The 10,488-nt window shown below is 32.4% G+C and overlaps 1 protein-coding gene across 2 annotated transcripts in view; it reads left to right on the top strand.

The window, feature by feature from the left end:
* Positions 1-10,488, top strand: part of LOC108753716 (hemicentin-2) — a 362,006-nt gene that overhangs the window by 334,607 nt on the left and 16,911 nt on the right. The window lies entirely within an intron of this gene.

Genomic DNA, 10,488 nt, shown 5'->3' with positions numbered 1-10,488 from the left:
CTAATTTTTTAACTAGAGTATGAAATGCGCGTAAAGTAACTTCATTTTATAAAATATTGAAGAATCGCAATGAAGCTGAGTTTGCTGTTTGTCATCGAGAATGTAAACGTGACATTTAACCATATCACGTTCAAACATATCATCCCTATCACATTAAACAGCATTCTTCGCGAGACGATAGCCGCGACACGTACTTTTTCCATAAACTTTGCCGACACGTAATAGGCAAAGTTATCACAGTCACGCGTCGATCAATTTCCACTCGGTGTCGGGTTATTGGCGGTAAACTTCTCTGACTCTCGCCGTGCCGAATAAATCGATTCGGTTTCGAGATTGCTATGATTAATGCCATTTGTATTCACTTTCATGTTCATTAAACTACTGCTTTTAGCAGTGAGTTTTTATTCAATATTTTCCGATATCATTAAATCCATAATAGATTAACTCGCAAAACTTGCGTCAACGAATAAACGAAAAATTTTAGTAAAAATTTTATTTATTCTTTCTGTATAATAATATTCTTTTATGTATTCTTTCTGTTAAAAAAATTATTATATACTTTATATATAAATTGTTCTTGTTAATTTTGACATTTTGGCTACTTAATCATAAAGTATTATTTTTGATTCTGAAGTCTATCTGATTGTAGAAAAAAATCAACATTACGTACAAAATCTTATTATGTGGATTCTTTGGAAATTGTGGAAAATCGATGATATGTGCAAACAATTTTTAAATAATTTTCTAAAACATATTTTATATGTATTGCAAATAATACATTGGACGTTTTAGTTTATTAATAAGAACAGACTTTTCACGGATATAATATACTTTTTGTCTATAAAAGTAAGATTACAGACACGCGCCTATATTATCAAAATATTTTATTAAATAAAAATATCGTTATTTCTTGTAGTAATATGCAATGATAAATAATGAGATAATAAGTAAATTATATATGCACATATTTTTAAATTATTACCGATCAGAGACAAATTTTAAAATTTATATACAGTATAATAAATTATATTCTTGTATAACAGCTGTGTATCACACGCAGCGTAAATCATAGTCGTTTTATTTTTTCCTGAGAAATTTAATTATATGTAATAACGTTCAAAAGTTTTAGCTCATGGGTATAAAAAATGTAATAAAAAATAAACTTTTTATAATTACTCTTTATTTTAATATAGGTTTTTTATTGTTTAGAACGATAAATTAATTTTTCTGTGTTCTGTCAAAAAATATTTAAAATTTTTATCCTTAAAATTATTTAACTCTGCAGGAACTTTTTCATTATCCACCCTACAATCTCGATATAGCCTCTAGTGATTATTTTTTATTTTCAAAATTGAAATTTGATTTATGTGGAAAAAATTTACTAGTGATATAAGAAAACAAGAGATAAAGAAATAATTTTAGCAGTGTTAAATAATTTTGAGCACAAAAACTCAGAATATTTTTTTAGTTTATATACAGACAAATTAACTTATTGTTTTAAAAAATATATTAAAATTAAAGATGATCGTGTTAAAAAATAGAAATAGTTGTTTTATCACCTTATGTGCTTAACACGAAAACTTTTGAATCTTACTACATATAATATGCTATAAATATTACATATACAAAAATTTTGGTATTTTCTTGCATATTCTAGCATATTTCTAGCCACGGCTATGGTTATAAAAAGCCCATCTTTATAATTTATATCGCATTGTTGGATCCTCGATCGATCTTGTGGAATGAAATAAAATCCCTTTGAGGATGTACGTGACAGTCATAATGCGCATTTCTTTCTGTAACCGGATTGGCAGAATTACTGATAGTCCCGAGATGCACTTGAGCTTGAATTCTGCATTCGACGCGCAAGCTAAGTAATCCGAATATCATAAGAATATCGAACATTACACTCGGGAAGTCGTGATAGCGATAGTTCACTATACATACAGATGCTCGTTGCATTATGATGAATCGGAAACTCGTTCGGACAAGATTCGGTGCATATTCTTTCTTTATATAGTCGACTCTTTCGATTTAAAGTTCCGCGGCGGATAGAACCGTGTATTACACGTGATAACGCTATCACTTTGGTATCGTCAAACTTTCCTACGTACTCCATACAACATTGTCGAGCCTGATATCCCTTATAACACCATATTGTTTCATTAAAACTTTGCGATTTTGCCGCTATAGTTTTCACTGCTGAAACACGCCGGTGTGATGCGGTTCCTCTGACTTTTAAATAGAAACACGTGCACACGATGAAATCACGAGATTATCACATTCCACATGCATTTGTTGTATTCGAAATCCTTTTTTTCTTAGAAATTTGGTAAAATAATCAGGAAACAGATTACTAGTAGCCGCGGGACTTCGGAAATTTAATTAAACGCTATTATTTTGCAAATTAATCGATACTGCTGTAACGTACAGATTCTCTGCTGGCTTACATCGCCAGCCTAATTGCGCTCTCCCTACGGCCCTGTTATTAAATATTAAAAAGTGAATGCACCTCGTTACTCTTTCAACTCGTTTGATGTCAAGCTCAGCAAAACTGTTTTCGGCAACAAATTGCTCGCTTCCGTCACTGCTGCAACGACATACAAGCTTTCGCACCATCTGCCCTATAAGGAGCTTCGGAATAATTAATATCAGCGTATTGACACGCACGATATTCTGCAGTATATGAAAAATGTCCGCAATAATTAATGAGAAGTAAAAGTTCTTGCACGTAGGTATTATAAGTAAACGCCGGTACCTTATTCAGCGTTTCAAAATGTTTTTGCTCTTCGCTAATTTATGAAAGACATTATTAAATTTCAAAATTATACTTAGGAAAGTTCCCAGGAAAATTCGCAACAATTTTTAGCGATAGACATTGTGAAGTGTCATTATTCTAAACGATGTTTCTCGGCTATCAAGTCGTTAACTGTAGTCTACTTTCCACTTTCTATAGTTGTGTTCCGATATACATTGCTAGTACTGAAAATCTATAGGATAACGTGAGATTATGTGAGAACTGTTAATTTTCAGTACTGGCAGTGTATATAGGAACACGACATATTTGAGAATATTTGGGCTATATAATATTATGTAAAAAAAATAACAAAGAATTATGAAAAAAATTGATCGAAATTTTATAAAAAATTTATTCATGAATATATCCTAAAATTATAATAAAAATAGATAATCTCATAGTTTTGATGTGATGACTTTACAATTACACAGATAATCAGAGGTAATAACAGATAGAATAATCTATTATATTTTTTAAATTTTTTATATTTTTAATAATGTTTTGAAATGTGACACATTCTGTTATGAAATCATGGCTTCATTTATTTAATTACTTTCGCATTGAAGATACGATAGGATACAGGAAAAAGATGCTTCATTAATAAATTTCTCGCAAAGCAATGTGTAGATTGTTGTTCTACCAATAGAACGATACGACGTATCCGAAGATTCCCTGGAGAATAACTATTGGAAATATCGATATATTACTTTATATAGTTCTAAGAAGTTCATAGACCGCTTTTCTCCATTTATTTTAGTAAAATATTTAAAGGAGGATGTTAAGTTTTAATTGTTTTTCGGTCAAAATGAAGAAGTTCCGAGATATATAAATTATATAGATAACTAATATGAATTTAATATAAATTAATATGAATTAAAGAGAGAGCTACTCTCTTCTCTCTCTTCTTAAGCGAAGTCGAATGTATCGGTTGTCTTGGGCAAATATGAGAAACATGAGAGAAACCGTAATAAAGTCAATAGATCTAATACTGTAACATACTAATTGCTAAAAAGTTATTAAGTAAGACATCAAAATGTCCTGGGAATTAAGCAATAAGAACTGTATTGTTACAATACGTATATTTAGAGATTTTTTTTTTAGCGATTGACGAGCAACAAAGAGTCTGATACAAAATAATCGTTCGATTTCGAATTCTAGCTTTAAATAACGAATATGTTTATCAAGTTTTATGTATTTAAGTATTCATAATACAGTTTCTATTGCTTAATTCCTAAGCTATATATCTTGATATCTTATTTAACAATTTCTAGGTTTATTGCGATCCTTCTCGATAACGATTCTTCCATGTTCCTGATGTTTCCCCAAGCGATATACCATTCGACTTTACTTAAGTAACTTTTAATACGATATGTGTATAATCTGTACATTTCAAAACTTTTTCATTTTGATTAAAAAACAGCCAAAACTTAACATCCTTCTTTTCGGAATGAGTAATGATATCAATTAAATGATCAAAATTACTATCAATTAATAAAAATATATTTATTATTATGATATCACAATCGCAGTAATTATATCGCAGTAATATTATATTGTAAAATGTAAGTTATATTTTATAAAAAATAAATATAATCGCGCAAGATATTGATTGTACAACAATCACAAATTTTATCCGCAAATATTCTGCGATTGTATAATACATCAAAGTGTTGAACGACAGCGATTTGCCGATTGTGCCAACTAGTAATGTGCAGCCATTCGGGTAAAGACATAACAATAAAGCTGGATTATTCCGGAATTTATCTATTTTTAGCTATCCTACACATTTATACACCATTCATACTCTCATTCCCACATACTTCTTCGACATCGCACAGGTTTTTATGGGACGATAACGCTACGAACGAAGGGGGCGAATATCCTCGACCTTCTGATAATTTGTCTTGTTGCCACCCACCCACATCTGCCAGCCTTTGAAAAAGGGTAGGAAAAGTTGGATACGAACCGATAGCTGGGGAAACGACGTATCGCCCCGTGGGACTTGTCCGCCTCCTCGCGTTCATGTACCTTCATGAAATCTCGGTTGTTGCTGCCAGTTTTAAGAGAAACGAGAGAAGCTGATAAGAATTCTTTAGCGGATCAACGGATATGCAAATTCAATTTGCTTTTTTAGTATTCTCTTTGTACAAATGAGATTAAATATAAAACTGTACTTATCGCGCAAGTTACAATCAAGTTTTTATATTTATGTTTTTATATTTGTTTTTCTTTTTTTAAAATATAATAATCTTATTGATATTAACCTTTTTTAATTCAATAACTTCGTTAATTCCATATTTCTAAACTATATTATAATTATAAAATGCAAAGACTATTATATAATAGGTAATATTAATTACTCTCATTTTTCATATTTTTGCTAGACTTGACGACAGAATTATTTAAGCAATTTAATACCTGTGTAATTAATTCTATAATCGAAAAGGATTAATTAATCGATATAATGGATTGCGTTTCCATGCTTTGTTTTTTATTATACCTATATATTATTATCGCAAAGTTCATCTCACGCATTATATTAAATTTCGTTTCGCTAGAAGGCAAAATTGCGATCATCCGATTAATTGACGAATAATTGCGTATTGTGTTTCGCGTGTTTCGTCAACGAGGATAAGGATTTCGCTGTAATGTAATTCACAATCAGTACAATTTATCCTCGATGTAGGGGCGTTTCTAGAGATGAAAAGAAGAAATGCTTTCTTATCTCAGCGAGAAAATCTCTCTCTCTCTCTCTCTCTCTCTCTCTCTCTCTCGACATTGACGCTCGACGCTCGTTGCTATCTCTCTGGAATCGTCGTAATTGGCTTTATTAACCGAGTCCTCCTTTCGTATCCAATTTCAATTATCGTCCTCGGCATTACGCGCGCGATCGCGCGCTCCGAGCGCGCCGAAGAGTTTTTGCACGTCTTCTCGTATTTTAATCCCTAAATTAGAACACGTAATTACAGCGCTCCCTCAGTTTTGCACAAATTGTAGTTTGAATATTAAAACTTTGGCGTATAATTGCTCGGTGGTATTATATCGTTGACGTTGCGTTATGGCGTTATATTTTCTCTTATTATAGATTAATTATGCCTTTCCTCGTTTATAAAAAGCGTTTACAAAATTTATGCTACTTTACTAAAAATAATGTTTAATGAACGATATTCACTAAAAAAACAGATATTTCACAAAAAATTCAAAAAGAATAAAAACCAAAACGGGAACTTCACGTTATAAAAGATTAAAATAAATTGAGGTTATTATAATAGAAATATTTATAGAAATAACCGTTTTATTGCAATTGTAATCTAAAAGGTTTTAAAATTCTCTTATTTTTATAAATTTACTTATTTATAAATTTACTTACATTTATATTATATTTATATGATATTTAATTATTGATTTATTAAATTTAGACACTAATTACTTATTACATACTAATTTTGATATTGTCTCTCATATTTTTTGAGATATCGAGAAAAAAAGAACAAATTAATATTTATGTATAACACATGTTTATATAACAAATGTGACTATTAAATAGACATATTTATTCATTATTTATTATCTCTATGATATTAACTTCGAATTCCTTTTTTGCCGTTAAGAGAAGCTGTTGTTAAAATACGTAAGAGCTTGTCGGAATGAGTCCAGATGTCATAAATAAATGTACATCATATGTATGTTCCCCTTCCTTTCTTATTTTTCTATCTCTTGATATTATATCGAATTGAGTAACTGCTCAACCACATTGTGCATTATGTATAATACTTCTTTAGGTGAGCTGTACATGTATGTATGTCTCATCAGCCAAAGCTCAGCTGATCAAGCATATCAATGATATAAATGCTATTTTAAATGAAAGCAACAAATCAACTAGATGTATTCTTCAAAATGAAAATTATATTCTATCGCACAGCAAAAACGCAAAATATAATACAATACAATATCGTGACGATATGAGGTATTTTATAAATTATGTAGAGATCAATTAATTCACTCGAAATTAAATGATGATCTTAATAGCATTAGTGTTATGCATTTTATAATATACGTCAGCAAGATAGAAAAATTATAAAACGTAAAGCTTTTTACTTTTTATTATAATTACAAAACATTTTTTTGACATTTTCAACATTGGTATGAGAAGCAATGTAGAATGTTGCAACTGCAGCAGCTGATTATGCTGCTTTTTAATAAAATTGCAAACAAGTAATAAAAATAAATTCGTAATACCGCTGTCCGCGCTTCCACCCTAATAAAATGTAAGGTAATGAGCTATTACTATAATACGGGACACAATTGCCTTTTCAACTCTCCATTTTCCAACTTCCTGACCGGACGACTTTTTAACGCTTCTCGAAAAGTGAATTAACTCATAAGCGTTATTAGGTATTTAATAAGGGTGCGCTAATGTCTGTGCGGACACACAGGATAGTCGGCGAAAGTACTGACTAAAGCCTGCGGGATAAAATTTCATCTAATAACCCCGATTAAGGGATTAACCTACATTATCCGACAAGTTCGCGCGGCAATGTCGTTCCGCTCCGGGAAATTCCGCGCCTCTCGCGCAATCTCGTCCTCCGCAAAAGATCCTCATCCTCCTCATCCTCTCCATCTATCCTTTTTCTTCTCTTCCGAAATCTCTTTCAGTTGTAACATTTCTCCGTGCGGATCGCGACGTATTCCGGCTTCTTCCTCGCGATTGATTTCTTCTATACGAATTTCCTGTGCGCGAAGACCGTGACTGAGGCCGGGGGTTGGTTCGCGGATCAAAAGAAAGTCGCGACGGTGGCGAAAAGTTAGAGTCCACGCGTCTTGCTTATCCTACCATTGGCTTATTCAATCTTCTAGCTGTTTATTTCCTCGAAATCAGCTTTTGTAGCTTTCCGACGATACTGTCCATCGCTGAAAATGAAGCAGGAAATGCAATTAAGGCGCCGCGGGGCTCTACCGTGTTTTCTACTCGTGGGTTGCTACGGCTTTTATCTCTCGTTCCCGTTCGATAACTGAAAGGACGCACGCTGTTTGATATATGTATGATGTATCTGCCAATTCCATTCTCAAACTATTTCTCGTGTACGGAGTCAGTAGCGCAGCATATCCATTGTGCCTTCAGTTTTTGATTTTTAATTTTTCATGTAGCACGTACGTTCTAGTTTATATTGATATTGGGTTGAAAATAATTGAAAAGCACTTAATATTTCTTTAAAGATAATATAAAACCTGACTTCTTATGAATTCACTGCATATACACTATTTATTGCATTAATATTCTTTCATTTAGATTTCAAGTGAAAAATCTAAATTCTTCGTTCATTAAAATATAGAACATCTTTTTATTTGTCAATTTCTCTGTTCTTTTGTATTTTTATATTATATTTGTATTTTTATATCTTATCGTAGTATAATTTTATATTTCAATAATATACAAATACTCAAAAAATCGGTTGATAAATTCAGTTACCAAACAGTAACGATAACGCAATAACGAACGTTCTGCAGCAATTACCTGTAGTTACGCTGTTACAATAAAAAAACAGTTGTTCTATAATTTTTTGTCGTCCGCAATTATCGTAACTAACAGACCTACCATGCCAAGACTCTAGTATTTCAAACAATGGTGTACTATGTCACAGGGCGCGAGACGCCCGAAAGTTATCGCCGAACAATGTGGACAACAAAATGCCAAAACTGGCGGGCCGAGAAATAACGACGCATTTTTGTGAGAAAGCTCTCACTGGCCAGCCGATTCCGCGGCCCGTTTTACGGCACATTGTGACAACCTATTTTTCTTCCGTTCATAAATACGACTGCGCTTTATATCCTATCATATCGACCTCCGCCGTCGATGTTTTTTCGAAGCAACACCACAGGTCTAATTGCGTTTTCATGCGAGTACGTTCTCCAGCGAACGGTTAATTAGTCATTCAGTCGCGACAATGCCACCCGAAACACAGTTTCGCTGGAAAATTTTAAAACTTGGCCACCATTTACGCAATACATGTAATACGCGTCGCCACCGCGGCGCGTAAATTTCGCCTCGTGACACTCGTAACTTTAACTACGTGGACGCATAAGTTTTCGAGCCCGCGCGGAGCCGCGTAAACGTCGGTGCAGCCGGCTGTAAATAAAATTATTGCCGCTACGAGAGTGAAACCTCGCGACTGAGAAAAGTTTCTCGTAAAACTCTTGCCGGATGGCACTTCGCCTGATAAACGCGACGTTCTCGCGACGTAGCAATTATCCGGACCAGAAGAGAAACGAGGCGCCACCGATCATTGGCGTGTGGATTGCGGTGGAAAATGTGCAAACAATATATATGTATGTATATAAGCATAAAGTCCCTTCTGTATATATGTATGTAATACATACTCTCTAAAGCTCTTAGAATCTCACTCTAAATAATGAAATTTTACTCATAAAGATTGAAAATTGAGACACTCTTTTCTAAAACTGGCTCAATTTTCATTCCTTAAAGTGAGATTCTACTCCAAAGAATTTAAAGAGTACAATTGCGTATAAGCGTAATTGTAAGTGGTTATATTTGTATGAATTAAATAGCCAGTCAAATATTCTTTTCCTACTTAATCAATCAATTCTTACAACTATAATTACTTACAATTACGTTTAATATACTCGTAAATATAATTCATCATGTATAGGTATAACAGAAATATGAAATAACATAAAATATATGTACATATATGTATATAGATATAACTGCTACTTTTTAAAATGGCTAGGAAAACAAATATCCCTCTATGTCTATCTGCTTTGCAATTTCAATGAAACTGTATGCTACAGAATGCTTGAAATACTAAACTAGATATGTATATTAAACTATGATTTTAAAAACTATTTAACTATTACTTTTTGAAAAAGTCTAGGATTAGAATTATTAATCTAATAACTATAGTAAAAAATTTGCTAAGTATTTCAAAAATAGTAAGAATATAATTAGAAGCTACCAGGTGCATTTGAATTTGCCGAAAATAAGTGTAAACAAGACAACTTTTAGTTCATATTCATAAAAAAGAAAGTATTTTTCGATGAAAATATCTTCCGCATGTCCGCGGTGAAGTAGTAAAAAGGAAACACCGACTAGAGAGAATAATGCATAAACTTATTAGAAGAGAAGCGAAAGTCTTGCAGGGAGCTCGTATGATGTCCTCGTGGGACCGAAAGATGCAACGGTGAACACGTGGTATGCAGAGATGCTGCGGCGGCGGTAATGATAGTACTTGAAGAAAATGACCAGGATAAAATGAACGGAGCATAATATAAAAGAAAATGGAAAAAAGCTGCATCAGAGATAGATAACAAATCTAAGACCCTAGCTGATTGTTCTTATTACAAGATTGAGATAAAAAAATGCTTCAATACTGATAAAAATGTATTTTATTGCAGTAGATAACATACTTCGGTATATTAATTAAGAAATGTTTTAATTTTTATATAGATTCAATTTTTTTTTTAAACATGTAAACATATATGTATAAGGGAATGTTTTAATCTTTCTCTCTTGACAATCGTCAATTGGTATAGAAAATCCACATTTCAATATAATGAAACGGGGAGATATCGAATATAACAGTAAAACATTTACATTCTCACAAAGCGCACTGTCAATAGTGCTTTCAGTGCTACAATACGTGACATTCTACGGTCAATGTTTCGTGAATTCG

This window comes from Trachymyrmex septentrionalis, unplaced genomic scaffold, assembly GCF_001594115.1.
Source record: "Trachymyrmex septentrionalis isolate Tsep2-gDNA-1 unplaced genomic scaffold, Tsep1.0 scaffold70, whole genome shotgun sequence".
Lineage (NCBI taxonomy): Eukaryota > Metazoa > Arthropoda > Insecta > Hymenoptera > Formicidae > Trachymyrmex > Trachymyrmex septentrionalis.
This window is presented reverse-complemented; position numbering and strand designations above follow the sequence as displayed.